This window comes from Pelodiscus sinensis, chromosome 3 (genome assembly GCF_049634645.1).
Source record: "Pelodiscus sinensis isolate JC-2024 chromosome 3, ASM4963464v1, whole genome shotgun sequence".
Classification (NCBI taxonomy): Eukaryota; Metazoa; Chordata; order Testudines; family Trionychidae; genus Pelodiscus; species Pelodiscus sinensis.
In genome coordinates, this window is record NC_134713.1 from 182,237,300 (window position 1) to 182,258,200 (window position 20,901).

The 20,901-nt window shown below is 40.2% G+C and overlaps 1 long non-coding RNA gene across 1 annotated transcript in view; it reads left to right on the top strand.

Annotated features, from left to right (window-relative positions):
* Positions 1-9,088: 9,088 nt before the first annotated feature.
* The window catches only part of LOC112544281 (uncharacterized), a 56,391-nt gene continuing 44,578 nt past the window's right edge, over positions 9,089-20,901 (top strand). Inside the window, exons 1-2 of the long non-coding RNA XR_003087607.2 lie at positions 9,089-9,221; positions 10,211-10,329. This is a non-coding gene — a long non-coding RNA (uncharacterized LOC112544281). The remainder of the gene's footprint in view (positions 9,222-10,210; positions 10,330-20,901) is intronic.

Genomic DNA, 20,901 nt, shown 5'->3' on the forward strand with positions numbered 1-20,901 from the left:
CATTGGCATGCCTGATGCTGCATTGTTAACGTGTGTTAGATGGCAACTAAAGGACCATTCATAACAATCAGAATGACTTCATACGTGTTTGTTTTCACTTTCCATTAATACAAGACAAACTGTGAAATCTGCCATTTTTACCATAACGACTCCATTACATTTGTCATTGCTTTTTTCAGTTTACATAGAGCTCTGGCTGCAGACAAATATGAGCCAGGACAATGCCAAATGCAAATGATAGAACAAAGGGCGATAGACACATTACAAAAAAAGCACAAACAAATTCAAACCAGACATCAGGAAGTGCTTTTTCATGCCAAAAAGTCATGTCCTATGTGTGGTATGACCTGACTGGAAATGAGGCTCAGCCAAAACCACACTGGTTGAGTTTAAAAAAAAAAAAAAAAAAAAAGCACCATAGGGGAAAATAAGGAACTTTAGGGGGATGAGATGTTACCTAGCTGAAGGGCAAAAAATGTTTAATGTCACATCCTGCTTTGGGAGTTGTACTAAAGCCTAAATAGCACAAGAGTTACCAAGATTTCCTAGGAGCAATAGTTAATGGACAAGGCTGAAACAGCACAGAGATAAACTTCCGAATACTTATCTGAATCATCTTTGTTCTCCTTGGGGAGTTTCTTATGAAATGTTCACAAATCCTGTATTTCAGTTGGTTCATTTGATTAGAATAACAGGGGTACATGTAGACTGCAGAGTTTTTCTGAGATACCAAACGTATCCCGGAAAAACTCTGCTACATCCAAGGAATGCATTTGCTCTTCCGAAATTTTTTTCGGCAGAGCAGATGCATTTTTCAGTATCCCACCAAACCTCATTTTACGAGGAAGAAGGGATAATCCAGAAAAGGTTTCTCTCCCATATTTGGCCAAGTGTAGATAGGCCAAATGTTAGAAAAGCCTCTTCCAAAAAAAAGAAGTGGAAAAAGATGCTTAAATTGCGGTTCACAATTTGCATATCTTTTTCTGGAAGAATTGTGTAGTCTATACATAGCTTAGCTCTTTTGTTAGCACCTCTGTTACTAGAACTGAATTAACAGAAAGTTCTGAAGGATAAATGATCCTGTGAAATATATCAGGTTGACCTTTAGATCCTGAAAAAAAACCCCAAAACCAAAATTGATTGTGTTCGAAAGATGGGTTCCAGTTTTGAGTGCTGTTTTGCATTTCAGTGTTTTCATTGGTGGTTTCATTTCACTGCATGTCCATTTCTAACAGAAAATATGAGGTAAAAACACCACATTTTTTGCTTCTACATTAAATAGACAAATATGATCAATTCACCAGCAATGTAAAATTGCTCAAATAGTTCTAGAAGCTGTCTCAGTATTAGTACGAGATGAAATGGGAAGAAGAAAGTAAGCATCCAGCCTCCAAAATAAAATCATCTTTGGAGAAAGTAAGACTACTCTCTCTCTCTCTCTCTTCTTTACATATGGTAAATGTTCCTTTTTTTTGTTTCCTTGTGAAATTCTATAGTCATCAAATGCTCTAGCAGGTCCCCTTGTGGTGAAGAGAACAGTTCAACAGAAATATTCAAGTGCCTGATTGCCAGTGCATATGTTTAACTATCAGACATCAGTAGCTTCATTCATTTTAATGGGACTATTAATGCAAATAATGGTAAGTACACAGGTGTTTGCAGGATTGGAGCCACATGAAAAATGTAGGCAAAAGTTTCAAATAGTTTAATAGATTCCAAAGGCCAGACTGGACCATTGTGATCATCTAGTCTGATCTTCTGTATGACCCCAGACATAAAATCAATCCCCCAAGATAATTCTAAGGAAGATCTTTTAGAAAAACTTCCAATCCTGATTTAAAAGTGATCCATGATGGAGTTTTTACCACAACCCTTGCAAATGGCTCCAATAGTTAATTACCCTCACTGTCAAAAATGTGCATCTTATTCCCAGTCTGAATTTCCCGAGCTTCAACCTCCAGGCATTGAATTTTGTTATACCTCTCTCTGCTAGATTGAAGAGCCCATTATCAAATACTTATTCCTCATATAGGTACTTGTCATCAAGTCACCCCTTATCCCTCTTTTCCCAAGTTTGATAGACTTGAGTCCATCTTGAGTCTGTCACTGTAAGTTTTGTTTTCCAGTCCTTGAATCAAATAATAAGAAGCAGTTCTCACCATGAGTAACTTGAGAATTGTATTTCCAGATGAATGTGCTAGTCCTGTGTTGTGTACCGCAGGCAAACCGCAGGGCTCATGCAGGGCCATAGGGAGTTAATTATTCTCCTTCACCTTGCAAAATCAGACAAAGTTTTTAAAATAATCCCAGAGGTGCTAAGCTGCTGGGTATCAGCAGCAATCTTGCTGAAAGATGATGGTGGAGTTCATTCTCCCTTCACTCCATTCAATGGAATGACATCAGGGGAGTGAAGTAGAGGCTCATGCTAATTAAATAAATTTAAATTAGTTTGTAACTTGAGTGTAAACTCCTAGCAGTGGCATCCTTTCTTCCTTTTTTGAACAGCTGCAAGTATGAATACAGCTGATGCTTACCAATGGTTGCATGTATATGTCACAAAGTCCTGACAATGCGATGACCACATTTGGGAGTGTGCTGCTGCAGAGTATTCTTGCGCAAGAGGGCTTATCCCTGAGCAGGAGCGTCAAAGTATTTGCGCAAGCACTGAATTCTTTACATTAGAATGTCAGTGCTCTTGTGCAAATTCAAGCGGCCAGTGTAGACAGCCGCTTTTGCACAAAATCTTGCCAGTCTAGATGCACCCATGTTGTTTTGCTATTTCATAGGGATGATTGTTTCGGAAAAGCATGTTCCTTAGAATATATCCTGGATCCCCAATAAATCTGGACTTCTCTTGTGAACCTGAAAGCTACTGATTTTGCTGGTAGAGTTTAGCCTAGAATTCATACCTAACAGCCAACCTTTAAGCAAAGCAAGAGGCTCCTTAGTGTCCCACATTCCCTATGTAAGCTCCGTAACACCTAAGGTTCCCTTTTCTTCCTCTGTCTATGGTATGGAAATTGCTCTCTATATGACTTCTCTTGGGTAGCAAGACTAAGATGGTGGTAACTTATGGGCTCCAGCTGCCTTGAGCCTCATTCTTCCTTGGGCCGTGTAGTAAGATGAGGGCCTAAAACAAAAGTCCATGTAGCACAGGCCTGGTCTGATGCCTGAGGCCTGGCTAACAATGGTCAAGTCTACGCTATATAAAGGAAAACTAAGCTGTGAGCAAAATACAGGCCCCTGCCCACAGAACTTGGCACAAACAGGGCTGATAGTGTAAAACTGTGACGGGTAATAGGCCCCAGTGAAGAGCAGTAATTGGTGCTAGATATTGACTATAAAACAGTAATTGTTAGTGGTCATAAGTTGAAAGCACATTTCAAAAGGATGATAACAATGCCACATTAAAAAAGACCTTTCTACCCACACTCCGCAAAGATACCAACCCAGGTTCAGGAAAGGGTCTAAAATGACAGCATGATGGCTAGACATATTCTAATCAACCTTTGAGGTGAAGTGTGATGTCTGGTATCTAAGTAACATCAGAAAATGGCAATCTGGCAATGTCAGAGGGTAGCAACCTGACATCATAGGAGTGATGTGTAAACTTGTTTGTACCTGTATATAAAGTGGTGTGTTGGAGGGGCTGTCTTTGTCTGATGTAGGGGCAGTGATGGATTCCCACGTCACTGACTGAGTCATGTCCGTGTCCATATGCACAGCAGTTCAGTAGAGTCTACTGACACCTATTACTGTACTTCATTTGACAAGAAACCTGGCTGAGCACCTTCAATTCTTATCTTATTTTGTGGTCTTTGGGGGCTTTCTTGGAGTCTGCTGTGTTGACTACTTATGCAAGTCAACACAACACACAAGACTGAGCAGAGACACATGCTGCTGAGTGGTTAGATGGAGCAGGAGACCTATTAGAAGACCATACCAGTGATTCCTGACTATTATAGACCTCACAAATTGGAAAGCAGTTCTGGCTATCCACACTACCTTCTTGTACAAGTTATTTTTTTCCCAAGAGCAATGCAGTATCAATGACTGAAAGTGCTTTTGGCTGATGGGCAAACAGTCAAACTTCACAGTCAAAAAGTGGAGCTTTTACTGCTTTTCTGTGAAAAGGCCTCTGTGGCAGGGTCAAGCTAGATGGCTAAAGGCGAGTAATAGAAGGCAAGTATATTGGCCCCAGATTAAATAAGGGCTGATACAGAATAGTCAGGAACTTGCTGAAATCAATTAAGACAGTTGGAGTTAATTAGAAAGTTCCCAGGTTCAAATGAGGCAGATTAATCAGGAAACCTAGAACCAATGAAGAGCCAATTGAGACTGGTCAAAAAAGGGCTCCTCTTCAGTTAGCTCATTGTGCACAAGGAATGGGGGAAAGAAGGTGTTGGGGAAGGCCTGGGAGAAATACGCACAAGCAGGTACCAGGAGGAAGAGCCTGTGGTAAAGAAGATGCTAGGGAGGGCTAAAGTGGCCCAGGGAATCATAGCTGTTACCCAGGTGAGAGTGGAGATGTTGCAGGCAGCTGCTTTCACAGAATCCCGGGGCTATGACCCAGAGGAGAGGGCAGGCCCAGGTTCTTCCCCACCCCCATCCCCTACTTCTTATTCAGTACAGGAGGACTAATTTTGGTAAAGGGGGTCTATCCTGCTCCAAATCACTTGGAGGAGCAACGGAGACTACGGAGTTCGGTCTCCGCTCTTTTCCTCATGTTGGCCATTGATGAGGGTAGCTCAGTCACCTGGCAAGCTTGTGCCTTAAAGACAAAGTCTAAACTGAGGGTTGCCATGAGCCTCTGAGGCAAGCAGTCTGCCTTAAAATGCAGGACCTACCAAGGCACAGGAGAAGCTTTGTCACACCATGTTTGCGAGTTTGTCTAAAGTTGAACCTTTCCCCACCACACTGAATGGTTGGGAAGGATCTGCCATAAAAGTATATCCATGCATATAAACAGAAGAAAAAATGTAATCGGATGAGCTCATTGGCGGTTTTGTGCTCTTTATGTGGTTCTTTTTTTTATCAGCGGGAAACCTTTTTAAGATTTAATTATATCTGGCCTTTTCATGACATGAACAAGAGGTCCAGCAGACATGTGCTCCAGGCCCAAGAAGCATGAACATATGGCAGTGCTGAGCACTGTAATGTTAGTCAATTTCATCTCTCCTGTTTGTCACAGATCTTTGGTCGCATTATCCCAACTGCTTTTGAAAGTTCTTCATCATTATGCAAAGTGACATCACCACTCTATGGCATCTGAATCCAGTCTCCTCTTGTGACTTCAAAAACTGAAAGCCCGTTCTCAGGTTATATCTAAATTCCATACATAACCTAAGGACGTATATGGGGATTGAAGCTTTGTAGGCCATGGCCAACAGAAAACCCCAAGACATGGAGGGCTGGGAAATGGATATCATGCATCCATATTTTGTAATTAATTTACCCCCAAATCTTGATGTTATCTAGCTGTTCAATTTACTGTCCAATTAACCTGAGAAACTAGACTGAAATGCTTGAAATAGTTGTTAGGTTTAAAAAAATTGAGCCATGAGAATATATTTTAACATTAGCAGTTCTTCCTGGCTCTAGGGCTCCTCTCCTTGCCACACATACTGTAACCAGTCAGCAAACTTCAAAGCCAGTGTAAGGTCAAAGGCGGCATGGCAGGATGTATTAAAATCAAGAGTTCCCAGATCAGTATTGGTTCTTGGATGTGGACTACAATGTATGATGACACTATAGAACCTAGACTAAGCTAACTACTTTGAGAGATTAATGATTCAGCGCTATACCAGACTGGAGAGCTATGTGGTGTGCGGTTTCTTTTTTCTTAACTATGGTGATTTAAAGGGCAGAAGACATAAACATGACTTCAGTCTATTGTAGTGCAACTTTCTTTACTAGAACCACTGACTGGTAGATGTCTCCTAATACTGCTGAACAATGCAGCCGGTAATGAAATCTTTCTTGGAGTAGTGACAGGAAACAAACTGTTTTCCCCTCAAATGTAGCCTTAGCTATGAAATATTTATAACACAGTATATACAATACAGCATCCAAGGAAGACAATAGGAAATAAGCAATGATCATTTGAATTGGTTGGTTTTGTTCTTATTTCCAAATTTCATTGACCTATGTACCTCCATTTTATTCCATTTCCAAGCCCCAGGACTGTCTTTGTTCCAAGAATGTGATTCCAGGTAGTGAGTGCCTGTTTTATGTTGGTAAAAAAGATTACTTTGAGCCACACTTTATTATGATTTAATAGTGGTTGTCTCATCTCCTCCTAACAAGTCAGAGTGAAAAGCTCACTCATCGATCTTTGTTTGAGCTTAACAAAAGAAAAAGAGTGTCTGGCAGAAGTTACAGAACACCAGATGCAATAATTATTGTGAATCCACCTGCATTTGTCCCGGAATTATCTCTGGGTACTGTAATGACAAAAATAATTCTTGCAAAAAACGGTACCTAACCTACATTCACAAAACAGTATGCACACAAAGAGCACACAGATAGTTGAAAGTGTAACAGTACCCCATGCCCTGTTTACATGTGCGGCTGCATATTTTTGCCTGGTTTGCTTCTCAAATAGAATTAGAGAACAGGAGAAAAATATTTCTGATTTTTAAATGATTTTGTTTGCATTGTGTTCCTATCCCATTTTGCTTTTGTGTTCTACACACATTCTAGTGAATGAGTTTACTGACAGGAATATCCCTACAAACCATATATTTTAAATTTACTTTGGAAAATATTCATGGAAAGCTAACTATAAAGTTAGCTTCCAAATTTGCATGTGACATTTATTTCTCGGGACATGCTAACTAATCAAGGAAAAAGAAAAAAAGTATAACTTAAGTGACCAAACACAGAGCTTGAATTTTGAATGGCAAACATTGCATACTTACCACAAACTGGCCAATACTAACATTGACTCTGACTCAGAGGACATCATGCCATCTATTGGGTCACCTTCATCATTCCCTGTAGCATATACCTGTTCTTTTAGGCCCCCATCCAACTATTGGCCAAGCCTAAATTGGTATGAGTACTTATAGTAGCAACATGAAAAAAATGTTTATAATTAATTAATGAAAGTAACTAACTTTTCAGAAACTCAATAAGGTGTCATTTGGATTTTGACAAAAGTTTCAGGTAGTTCACTTTTTTTTTTTTTTTTCCAAACAAGAAACCTCATGACTTGCTTGGTTCATCAACATTGTTCTGAAAAAGAAGAGATTATTCAAATTAAGTGCAACTCCATTAAGTATTTTGTGTTTCATTTAACATTTCAACTGCTTTCAAAATGTTTTTTGTTCCTAATTTCAGAAGAGCTTAGTCAATATTCAGCTCTAACTATTTTCAAAATATCAGTTTAATAAAGCAGATTTATTGCTGGAAACTGGGTGGAAATATTCACACACCTTTCTTCCTTCCAACAGTCAAAACCATGTGCCAATGTTTTTGATGAACTTTTAAAATGCCTTTGGGATCTATCGGAGATGTTTGTACTTTCAATTCCCATATGTCAGTGAAAAGTGACATACCAAGTCTTCACCCAAGGCAATCTGAAATGTGTAAACCATTCAAGTCTCCAGACTGGTTTCTAAAACAAGAATGCGAACAGACCACTCATATGAGGGTCAGAAATGGGCTTGGCCCTTTTACAGTATTATACATCTCCAGTGATGCACTTACATTTTTTGTTAGGTTCTTTCTAGGTCAAAAGTCTACATATGAAATTCTGGGAAAGATTTTCAGAAGCACTTGGCAATGGCATAACACTGCTCCTTTTGAGGTAAATGGTAAACTCATGTTTGTTTCAGTGGGAGCAGAGTTAAGACAATGCAAAGTGCTTTATTAATGTTAATTATGATTGTGGTTAGCCAGGGTGCTGGGCAAACATAGACAACACATGGTTCCTAATTCAAAGAGCTCCCACTTCATTGGTTTTGTACTTCTATAGTCAATCTGAAAATATAAGGATTAATGCTGGATTTTCCACAGGCATCCAAAGATTTATATGCCCAAATCCTATCAGCCAATTCTTTTAGGTTCCTTTGAAAACCCCAGCCTAAGGAAGTGTGGGAGCAAGGGTGGAAACCTCAGATTTGTATGTACATGTTGGTTTTGTTCAAAAACCCCTGTCACCTGCCATTCTTCAGAAATAGCCACCAGCTGTTCCCAGGCTGATATTACTATATCTGTGGGAGGTCTTTCTCGTGAGAAAAAAAAAATCTTTGCCAGGGTGTAAAATAATGGAGCTCAGTGAAACTGGAAACTCCCCTTGCTAGTCAGCACATTATCTAAGTATTTTATCACAATTTATTGAAGCAGTTTTCACCTGCTCTTGTAAACAAAATGAAGAAAGCCAATGAACTTGAAGGGAATTGTACTACTTAGACACACAAAATTTTCTTCTGTGTTTAATTAGTCGCATCTCGCCATTGAAACTATGGCAAGATATTTGTTTTTCACAGCATGATGGTTGTTTGTGGGCCATGCAGATTTGGGATGTGTGTCTTAAGCAACAGGCTGTGGTGTTTGTTCTGGAAGCTTCTTTCATGTGGATCTCCCATTGAAGTAAATGGAAAACAGAGGTGGGATTCTCCATAACATTCAGGTTCGGCTGAACTGCTCTATTGAAGTCAAACTGTCACTGACCCCAGTGAAAGTAGATTTAGGTCAATACTAAGTGCTTTTGAAAGAGCCATCATGTGAGCATACAAGGCTCGCAGGATTGTGCCCTGTCTGTGTTGTTCATAAGGGTGATCCCACTGACATGACAGGAACCTTCTGTTTGGTTCACTTCTCTGTCCATGCTGGCTGTTAATTCTAAAGTGCTCTAATTTAAAGTGTACACTGTGCTGCCACAAAAAAATCTTTCTGTTTAGGAACCATTTTGTCTATGCATAGCATATATGTTTTTCTATTTATTACTAGGAACATTTTCACGGAAACAAATGTTCTAGCCCATCTGCTTCTGCTGGCCTCACTAAAATCACAATCCTCTGTTTATGACCTCATAAGTACTTCCACAGCAACCATTAGTGAGGCAACTAAGGATTATGGGTTTGGACGGTGAGCAAACAGCAGGACCTGCTCCAGGACTTGCTTGCTTCTCTAAAGGGCTGAGAACCCTCAACTGCCAAAGAGTTGTGGGAGGAAGTCAGGCCCCAGGTCATAAGAAGCAAAGAACTCTTTCTGAGGTAAAAATGAGGTTATAAAAATACAAAAATTGTTCCATTTATAAAAACTCTCTCAAATCAAAACAGTTTTCCCAGCATTTTCCATCAGATGTTAGTTGACTCATAGGGTACGTCTAGACTACACCTCTCTGTCGACAGAGAGATGTAGATTAGGCACCTCAAAATTGCTAATGAAGCAGGTATTTAAATATCCCATGCTTCATTAGCATAAACATGGCCACCACTTTTTTCAAAACAGAGCTTTCAAAAAAAAAAGGTAGTCTAAATGCAGATCTGTCGAAAATAAAACCTTTTTTGACAGATCCTGTATTCCTCAAAAAATAAGGTTTACACGATCTGTTGAAAAAGGGTTTATTTTTGATAGATCCGCGTCTAGATTGCTAGTTTTTTGAAAAAGCTCCATTTCGAAAAAAGCGGCAGCCATGTTTATGCTAATGAAGCATGGGATATTTAAATCCCTACTTTATTAGCAATTTTAATGTGCCTAATCTATATCTCTCTGTCGACAGAGAGGTGTAGTCTAGACGTACCCTCAAGTATTGCGTAAATATATTGCTAAATTTCTATTCCATGGTCATAAGGTGCAGTAGTTTAGAAGCACTCCTCCTTGAAACTTGTGCAAAATCATGTGAAATTCTCCTACAGTAAAGTTTTCAATCGGTGTCTGATGAGGCTTAGGCTCTTAAATCACTTTGGGAATTGGGGAAAGTGTTACTTTAGGTTTTTTGTTTGCTAACAAACTCAAACCTCAGATCAGATTCCTTGAAATGTTTTCTAGCATTCATGAATCATAGAAGCGGCTGCACTGCTTATCTGATGAACTCAGGACCACTGTAGCATTGGAGCCTGAAGATGAGGTTCAGAAGAGCTTCACTAGAACTGTGGCTTCATTTAGTGTAACAGAGGAAGACATAGGCCTTGTCTCCACTAAGTGGTGGGTCGATGCTGCAGCAATTGATTCATCGGACACTGACTTATGTCTCCTGTAGATGTGATAAATCTATCTCTGAGAGCACTCCTGTTAAAGGTGGTACTTCAATATAAGAAGAGTAGCCAGCATCGATCGGAAGGCAGCCCCCACCAACCCTACTACACACAAGACACCACAGTAAGTATGTCGACTTTAGTTATGCTATTTGCTTGGCTGAAGTAGATCGATAGTGCAGGTAAGTGTAGACACGGCCAAAGCCTACATTCTGTTAAAGCAAAGTCTGGTTACTCATCTTTCAGACAAACAGGATTCTGAGGGACTAAAATCGCATTGCTCTGGGCCACTCAGTCAACCAGAATAATCCACAGCAACTATGTCTGATTTAGTCTCATATTAAAAAGTGTGTAGGGAAAAAAATCCGTTTTTTGTTTCATTTTAGAAAACCTTAACATCTTGCAGCCCAACATATATTTAAGTGCTATCAGTGCACCATGAAAGGTTGAGTACTAAAGCTGTACTTTTCATTTCCTGTATTGCTTTAAAGGACATAGTAAAAGACTAGAAGGGGCCACTGTGATCATCCAATCTGACCTCCTGGATAGCGCAGGGCAGAGAACTTCCCCAAAATATTTGCTTGGGCAGATCATTTGGATCTTGATTTAAAATTTGTCAGTGATGAATCCATCACAATCCTTGGAAATTGTTCCAGTGTTCATTTCTCTGACTGTGAAAAATGTATGCCTTATTTCCCATCTGAATTTGTCTAGCTTCAGGGTTTGACTCACACAACAGAGTTGTCATTATGTACCCCCCCCCCCAAAATTGTTTGCACAATATTCTGAAACTTCTTTACAATTTTTCTTCAAATTCATTTTTCAGGCTTTGATTCAGTGAAAGATTTAAGTACATGTGTCGTCCCAGTGTAGACTTTGCTAGCTTCGGGGCCATAGCTATCAATAGTGATAGGTGGACAGTACAGCGTAACTACCTACGTCTGTAATAAAGCGCTGTTTGATTGCACATTTTATTGCAGCTTTTAAGGCTTTTCAAACTTTGACTCATTTCTGATCGTTGGACCCTGGCTCATATTTATGCCATTCATTGTGCAAATCACACTCCACCTTTGATTTATATCTCTTACATTCATTTTCCACCTCTCCCTCTTGCCTTTCCTCCAATATTGTATATTTTCTCATTGGGAGCCGTTCTGGTGGAATTTTTGACCATGTCACATCCATGCCTCTGATCCCATCCAATCCCATCTGAGCTTTTAAAAACTAGCCACAAACCACACTTGCTTGCTAACCACTTTTTAGTGTCTTTTATTGCTCTGCCCATTTTTGTTGTTTATTTGCTGTAGCTCAGTTTTCATACTATCTGATTCATTTGGCATATAGCCCCTCATTAGAGACATAAGTACCATATAAACCAATGAATAAAGGAAGTGAACCAATAATAATATAAAAGAAGTAAAGTTTACATTTCACCTTGTTTTTCTAAGCATCAGAGCATGAAGTCTCTGTGGACTGTCATACATTCCATAAAGCATTATAAAACCTCTAATTACTTACTTGGTAAAATTAAACTCCAGCCTAAGGGGGTGGCCTCACAGGACTTTATGGCATGGTTGTCTTTTGTTTGCCCATCTTTTACTCTTAAACAGTGTATTGTAAATCAATTTCTATTATAATTCACATAAAACAATACTTTTGTTCAATAAAATTTATGCTATGGAGATATCAAATGGCAATACACTTGTCAGGTTAATTATTGGTGTGAGCCCTGTAGGATATGTGTGTATCATAAATTACTCTCTGTGATGATATAGCTGTTGTTGTTAGCAGTAAACTTTATATTTTTGCTAGGATGAGAAGCCTGTAAGCCTTAAAGTGATCCCTGAACCTTATTTAATGGCACAAAACACAACGGGAAAAAGGGGGTTGAACTTTAATGCCTGCAGTGGGGAAAGTAATAATGTTCCACATCTCTTCTGTAAGTGACTTGCGCTATGTGATGAATGCAGAACCTTCACTAGCAAGGTTTTCCTGATATTATACTCTTGTAGCAAATAAGGTTAGAACCTTTAAAATATAGCATTTAGTAACGTGCTGGAAATAGCTTCTTCTCGATTCTTTTAAAGGTCACTGCGTTTGCTTTTCAGTCGTAATTTCAGTTCAGACCTCCACAGAGTGGAACTGAGAACATGCCAACCAATGTACTATCAGTTTCCCAAGTCTGAAATAAAATGTCATGGGATGATCATCTGTACTGGGTATGTGTTTTGTGTGGTTTGTGTGTGTGTACATGTACTAAGAAATCTACATTAATCTGTTATTTTAGAGAAAAAATTAAATATTTCATCAATGGGGAAAAAAATCAAGAAAATAATCACTTAAATTATTTAATGTCTCATCTGAACTTCACTCATCAGTTCATCTTGCCAGTCATATGTGTCTTGCTTCTACCACCCAGAGCCCACATCCTAGATAATCACAGCACATCCTTGTTTACTGATTAGATGTTCACATATTTTGGTTACTATTAGAGGGCTGGCATATCTATAAGAACAGCAAAGATCTTGGTGGGGATAGGAATGTACTGGTGAGTGTAAGAGAGATTTGGTGTTAGATTGCAAACGGTAGCAGCAAGTCATCTTTTTTTTTTGTTGTGTTCAGAAAACATGACTGGAAGGGCTAAGTTTGTAATAACTATTCTAGGTTTGGTCCTTTTTTTATGAACTCTGTGTGTGTGTCTGTGTGTGTGTGTCTGTGTGATATGAAAGGTTGGGATTCAGGCTCCATGTTGCTTGTTCAGTCTGGTAGTGGAGATATGTGGATGTATGGCAGAAAAGTGGTGTTTAATCTGGGAGGGTTTTGAGGCAGGAGAAACAAAGGGTGGGTCATAATTAGGACACTGAATTAGGATTCGTTCTAATCGTGGCTTTGCCTTAGGCTCACTGTGTGTACTGGTGTAAATCACCCTTTGTTCCACCACTCCTCTCCTTTAGCAAGGAGATAATAATCCTTCCTTGTCGCTGTTCTGTCTGCTTAGATTGTAAACTCTGCAGAGCAGGGATTGTCCCTCATTTCACATTGATGGTATTGCACAAGGTGCGACTTGGAGCAAAAACACGGTATCATTTTAAGAAGACATGTTTAGTGTGTTTATATGGGCCAGGTTAGTAGTGGGCTGGTGCCTGCATCAGCATGAAAGACAGAAAATTTCAGTTGAGGAGGCCTCTGGGTGCTACTGTAATACAAATAAATAAACAAAAACAGCAACCAGAGAGGAGCATAACTGGACACAAGGACAGAGAGACTGTGTGTGGGCACCACATCTAGCCATACATCAAGTACCAACACACCTAGCTTTGAAAGTCCAGCCTTTCCCCTCTCCCCCCAAAAAAGTTTGTGGGGAAGGAGAAGAGAGGTCAGGCATGGACTGAGCAGCAGAATGTGTGGGGAAAATGTTGTAATTGATCTCACACTTAAAAAAGGAGGGCAAGCACATAAAATCACATGAATAACTGAGCTATTTTTAAGGCTTTGTCTCATCCAGGTGCTGATGTTGCTCTCTTAGGTCCTGACTGAGCAAGCAGGTGCTATGCTGAATTGAGGCTGGGCATTTAATGTTTTTTTTCCCTGGGGACTTAATTTTTAAAGGTCCTCACAGGCGTATAAAACCAATCCTTTTTTTTATATTCAGCAGGAAAGTCAGATGGGATTCCTGCAGAGATTTATTCTCTGTTTACGTTTATGAGCAATGATGATCTGTATATGGGAAGTGGAAAGGTCAGCTATCTTCATTTATATCAGATAGGCATTTCTCTTTGGCTAATCAAGACTTACAAACACCTTTCCAGTGATTTACCCACAATAATGTCACTTGTGGGTTTTTTTACTCCCCAGAGTAAAGGTGACTTGTTATTTTTCCAAGGTGGGGAGTAAGGATGGAGATTGCCAGTCACTAGTCGTTCAAGTCTTTCTGAGAGTAGAACTGAGCCAAAGAGTCCAACTTCTAACTGTTCAAAAATTACATGGAATTTCACCACATATTCTCCACTGACTACAGTAATTCCCTTCAGGTAAATCTTACATTCCTCTGAAAATGAAGAGGTAAGAGTCTCATTTCAGCTCCTTTCCTCAGATATCCTCTACAATGGAAAAGCAGCTGCTTTTCAAAGCCATGTTCAAATATTTGAACCAGCATGGCTGCAAGTGTATTTCTGACACAGGTTAGATATCAAATATGAATGGAGCCAAATCTGTGTCAGGATCTCTAACCTGTTTGACTCCAGAGCCTTGACAAACTATCATGGTTTATCATCTGCAGTGACAGAACAAACCTGGTAAGAATGTGGTTCAGCCACAGCCAAACTCCATACCTTGTTTTGAGTTGGTTTTCAAATATGGCATTCAAGATGAGGTTGCAGTTTCACTTGTATTCACTGGAGCAAGCCCAGAAATCCATAGAGACATTTATATTTACTGTTCCTCATTGTCTGCTCTTTCCCCATACACTTTCCTGGGTGTCTTTTTTCAGATAGCTTTGTAAAGTGTGGTGTTTACAAAGAATGGATCTATCAGTCTCAGATTGATTACTTCTCTGCGTACACAAGTCTGGCCACATAACTAATTTCACATACTGGAATTAGTTCTGTGTTGTCTGAAACTACAATGGATATGCTTTCTGCTTACAAGGACCATTGAAAAATTGACCCTGTACCTCTACATAAGCTGGATTCTTTCCCTCTCCACCCATAAAGGACTTGTAAATAGGCCAATCTTACCATTACTTCAAAGGTGATTGTAAGGCTGTCATGGGTCTCTCCCCACCTGGGAGACCATGGCACCTTGTGATGATCCTTCTGGAAGCAACTTGGTCGGGGGGGGGGGGATTAACTATATGTCTGTTGGCTCTATCTGAGGCCAGGCCAGACTGCAGGGAGCCTATAAGCCCCAGACCTGTAGGCAGGGCCAGCTGGTCACCCATTATTCCTTCTCTTCCCTCCCCCCCTTACACACAGACTCAGGGCAACAATTAGATTATCTGCCCCAGAGCCTGCAATCCAGGCTGGGCATCCAACAGTTAATGGTCCTAGCTGGCAATCAGTTAAAACCACAATTAGTCATCTGAAGAAGTGAGTTGCACCTGTAAAAGCTCATGATACCATCTACATGTTTTGTTAGTCTTTAAGGTGCTACTAGTCTGTCTGTTGTTGTTTAAGTTTTTCCTATTACAGACTGACTTGGCTTCCCCTCTGAAGCTTTTGCACAATTAGTCTATCTGCCCAGGACCCTCAATCAGGGTGGGGCAATCAACAGTTAGTGGCCCTGGATGGCAATTAAGGCTCCAATTAGTCGATCTGCTCAATCAAGGTTGGGCAGAGCAATGCAGCAGTTTTGCGAGGAGGGAAATCAGCTCTTAGGCAAGAACAATAGTCCAATTCTCCTGGCACCCTAACTTCTATGGGTGCCAGGCCAATACAAGCCAACCTCCAGCGCTGGGATGGCCAGGATAGGGGGATGCTTCAGTGACTCTTCTCAGAGGCATCTAGCCTGGAGCAACTACATCCACTCGGCATCCCTAACACAATGTGATTCAATCTGGCTTCCCTTCTCAGCACTGAGGGGATACAGAATATATCATTCCATTAATGCTTGTCCATGTTTTCTACTCTGCATATTAAGGCAACTAAGTGGATCAATTATTTTCAGTTGGGAATGCCATGGCTTATTATGTTTCTGCTCTCCCAGAGTATTTTCAGTCTCCAAAGGTAACACTCCAGAAAGATAAATTAAGAGGCAAGGAACATATACTTAACTAACCACTTTCTCTGCTCAGCATGGGCTCTGAATTCAAGAGCTAAAGTTCAAACATAAAAGCGAAAGTAGGGTTGAAAAAGCAAACAGCCAATTGAGTTCCCAATGAAAAGTAAGGTATTGTGTTAACTTCTAACAAAACAAAATAAAGAGCTAAAGAAAGTGATTATATGGACCTGAACAGTCAGCTGACTATATAGAACTGCAATTATTTCTAAGACTTGCCCCCCCTTCCCCAGACATTGCTTAGGGAATCATTAGGACAAAACTAAGAAGATTGTTATCAGGTGTGGAATTATTGATTATGCTGTTCTCTGGCATCCTGCAAACCAGCTGACCATGTCATTGAAGTGTTTTAATGTAACACATCAATGAACATAAAACATTAAAAAAACTAACAGTCATCAGCATGTGTAGTTGATGTCATAATTAAATCACAAAATATATCCCATCCCAAGTTTTAAAATGCACAAAGGTATCATCTACCTTATTTAAAAATATATAGTTTATCTTGCTAAGAGGACAGTTTTCATAGCTAACTGCTTAGCAGAGGGGTGAGCAGAGAAGAGATTACATTATGAATATTTTAATTTGCTTTGGGTTTTTTCCCCAGTATTTTTAGTGAATGTCAAGCTTATGAAAGAAATGAACAGTAACATTTGTTATATCCAAGAGCCAGTGTGACCTGAGATAGGGAAACTTTTTCCTGACTCTCCCAATACACATTTGCCCTCCAGCCATTGTAACTGGGACTTCTTTTTGACAGTCGATAGGATGCTTTTTTGATCTGACCCCATGAGTAGGCCAACGCATGCAAATGCATTGTAATATGCAGTGTAATGTGATTAATCATGCAAATGCCCTAAAGGAGGGGGGAGGTCTATTCTCCAATGTTGTCTATTTACCCATAACTGCCACTAACATTAGCAGGCTGTGCTCAAGGCTTCGGTCTCTACTCCCTGGGGACTCAAAGTGGTCTCTTCCACTCCTGACAATGTGATGGGCCAGGTTCATAATTCAGTCAAAAGGGTAAAGATAAAGCTCGAAATCTGAAACGATTGGTAAGTGAAAGGGATCCTTGAATCAGTGCAGTAGTGGTGCTCATTTACCTTCCATTGTTTCTCACATTGGAGAACACAATGGCATTCTTTTTTGTGTATGCACTGATTTGAATTAGCACATAAAAAATGCCAGTTAAAGTCATGACAGATCTTTTCTGAAATAATTGAGCATCCTGGGCAGTGCATCAGATACAATCTTTCTAAGATGCATCCATAACAGGTGATATGGGACTATATTTTAGATCAGTGGTGTATTTCGTAGTGGACAGAGAACTCAGATTTGCATACCCTAGAGTCTCTAGATCAGCCCTCACGTGCCCTCAGAACAATCATATGGACTGAAAGATCCTCCTTCATTACAATGGTATGTTGTGGTTACAGGCAGTTTAACTTACATCTTTACTCTTGAGGATTTCTTGAGCTCCTCATCTTGTCCTTGAGGAGCTCATACCCTCTGTATCAGCTTGATGGTGAATGGATGCACTTGACGCTTCCAATGGCTGTTGCTAGAGTGGTTAAATCATTGATCCTGTTTCTAATTCATTATGTGGGCCATCAGAAGTTGTATGGAAGAAGAATTAGTTGAAATCTTGCCAGTCTGCATCAAAATTCTGTGTTCAGTGCAATATTAGGGGACACGTACTTCATTGGAGGTGCTACACTTCAAGCGAAACATTAACTGAGGCCGCATCTGCCTGTCTGCTGTAGCCTCATTGTCCATGTGAAATTTTAAAGAGACCATAGTACTTTCTGAAAAGCAGGTGGTTAGTATTTATTTTTTAGGGCTGGCTGCAGAATTTCAAAATGAAACCTGTTTCTCTTGGAACATGAGGTTTCATTGAAATTTTTCCACAGGACAAGGTGGATTTCAGTGGCAGTTTCCATTGGGAAAAAGCTAAACACAATGGTTTATTTCATTTTTTTGACCCAAAATGAAATGTTTATTTTTGGATCAGCTTGATATCAATCTCTTGATACATCTAGACTACATGGCTCCGTCGACGGAGTCATGTAGATTAGGTTTGTAGACATAGGAAAATGAAGCAGCAATTTAAATAATCGCCGCTTCATGTAAATTAAAATGGCTGCCGCACTGTGCCGATCAGCTGTTTGTCGGCTCAGCGCGGTAGTCTGGATGCTCTGCGGTCGACATCAAAAGCCTTTGTCGACCGCCCTGGTAAACCTCATCCCATGAGGCATAACGGGGCGGTCAACAAAGGCTTTTGATGTCGACCGTGGAGCGTCCAGACTAGCGAGCTGAGCCAACAAACAGCTGATCGGCACAGCGCGGCAGCCATTTTAATTTAAATGAAGCAGTGATTATTTAAATGGCTGCTTCATTTTCCTGTGTCTACAAACCTAATCTACATGTCTCCATCGACGGAGCTATGTAGTCTAGACATACCCTCTGAGTTTACTGGAGCTTTTGCAGTGTGCCAGAGATTCATAGACTGTAAAACCAGGTCATCTAGCCTGACCTCAGAGGAGATGTGGTTGTGGGCCCCTTACTCTCTAATTTTCCCCTATTGCCCTTGCTTCCCAGGCAGACAATAACTCGCCTGAGACACCATGACTTTCTGCAGCACTTTTCCACTGCATCCGGGACTCGCACGAACAATTTTCTGAATACTTTCTTCTGAATTTTTTTGACATATTGACTTTATGTTCTGACTAAGGATGAAAACAAATACAAAAATATCAGCATTTCTCAAGGGAAATAATTTATATTTCTTATATTGAAGTTACTTTCAGAGAACCATTATGCCAGGCTCAGTACAAACACAGGAATACATAGATATTGCTAGAGCAAGATCACAAAACTGAAAGACAAAAACGAGAGGAACGGTGATAAAATGAGATACAAAACATAAGGACCAGCTCTGGACTGCTTGTATAGTAAGATGCTATTCAATGTCAGGCTAACAGATTCATAACAAAGAGAGCAGGGTGAAGAGCTGCAAACATCACATCAGCTATATATCCCTTTTCTTCCTACAAATGTATTCATTTTCTTATGTTTATTTGTCTTTGGCTATGTCTAGATTATGTAGAATTTTCGAAAGAGGATGTGCAAATTCTGCGGGAATTTGCATATCTTCTTCCGATCTCACTCTCGAAAGAGGCTTTTCCTTAAAAACCTGTGTAGGGGACTTACAGGGAGTGTGTGGAAGCACTCAAAGGGTATGTCTACACTACCCTCCTAATTCGAACTAGGAGGGTAATGTAGGCATACTGCACTTGCAAATGAAGCCTGGGATTTGAATTTCCCGGGCTTCATTTGCATGAAGCCGGCCGGCACCATTTTTAAATGCCAGCAGTTCGAACCCCGTGCCGCGCGGCTACATGCGGCACGGAATAGCTAGTTCGGATTAGGCTTCCTAATCCGAACTAGCTGTACTCCTCATTCCTCGAGGAGTACAGCTAGTTCGGATTAGGAAGCCTAATCTGAACTAGCTACTCCGTGCCGCGTGTAGCCGCGCAGCACGGGGTTCGAACTGCCGTCATTTAAAAATGGCGCCGGCCAGCTTCATGCAAATGAAGCCCGGGAAATTCAAATCCCAGGCTTCATTTGCAAGTGCGGTATGCCTACATTACCCTCCTAGTTCGAATTAGGAGGGTAGTGTAGACATACCCTTTGAGTGCTTCCACACACTCCCTGTAAGTCCCCTACACAGTTCCTGGCACTTTCTGCATAACTTTGGGTGGAATGGCTTATCTAAAGTCAGATTGCATACTACAAGCTGCTTGGCTCATCTCTGACTGCTTTGACAACAAACCAAGACACAACAACAGTGTTGAGTTTATTTATACAATTTGGCAATTGAACAGTGATTGGGGAAACGCTTTTGAATTAGAATTTTAAAAATCAAAGAGGAAACACTCCAGGAAAAATATATAAAGGGCTTTGGGGGTGCATTGGGGCATATTTTCAGCCACACAAAGGCCTAACTTGTCTGGTTATAAGTAAAATTTGTCCCTACACAAATCCAAGCTGCAACTAATCTAGTTTGCATCTGTTATTGAACTGGGCGCAATGAAATGCAGTGCTTGCAAAAAGGAAGACCCACATTTGAAAAATTATCCCGATATACATCTCCATTTTAGGTGTAACCATAATGTATCTATGAATGATTTACCTTCAGATACCTTCCAGTCATGCAGAAAGTGTCTCACTGTATATAAGAATGGGAGGTACTATGCTAAAGAGCAATTATATTAAAGAGTGACTCCAAACTGACTCACAAGATAGATATTTTGACCCAGTACTTCTCCAGACCACAAGAACAGTTCCCACAGTTGTTGTTTTGTTTTCTGTCAAAGAGAAGGAGCAAATTATCATCCATTAAATGCTTTAGAAAAATATAATTGCTATTAATCACCTCCTTGCAGATAGCACTGGATTAATTAACTCTGCCTGTTTCATTTGCTCAGTCACACCTAATGTAGATGAGCACTTCCTGAAAGGTAAGCTATTGCTGTTGAGAAAATTAAAAACATTTGGAGAAAACTGAACTTCATTTGTTTGAGTCTGCTGCCTGAACTTCTTCTAAACAACAGAAGACAGCAGCTTGTCAAGTTACAGCATCAAATTCTTCTTTCATATATACCAGTGCAAATCTGGAATAACTCTTTACCTTGGACTTGACTTGGTGAAAATGAGGACAAAATCTGATGCACAGATTTTGGATTTTTGTTTAGTGAGCAAGTATCTAGCTATGTTCTCAACACAAATGAAACTTGGGCTGGTTCCCACATTCTTAAGGGGTTGTTGATGTGTCAGCAACTTAATTCTCCATGACAACCTCCCCAGAGAAATGAGAAAAGTCAATAACATGAAGTTCACATCACCTTATACAGCTGATGGG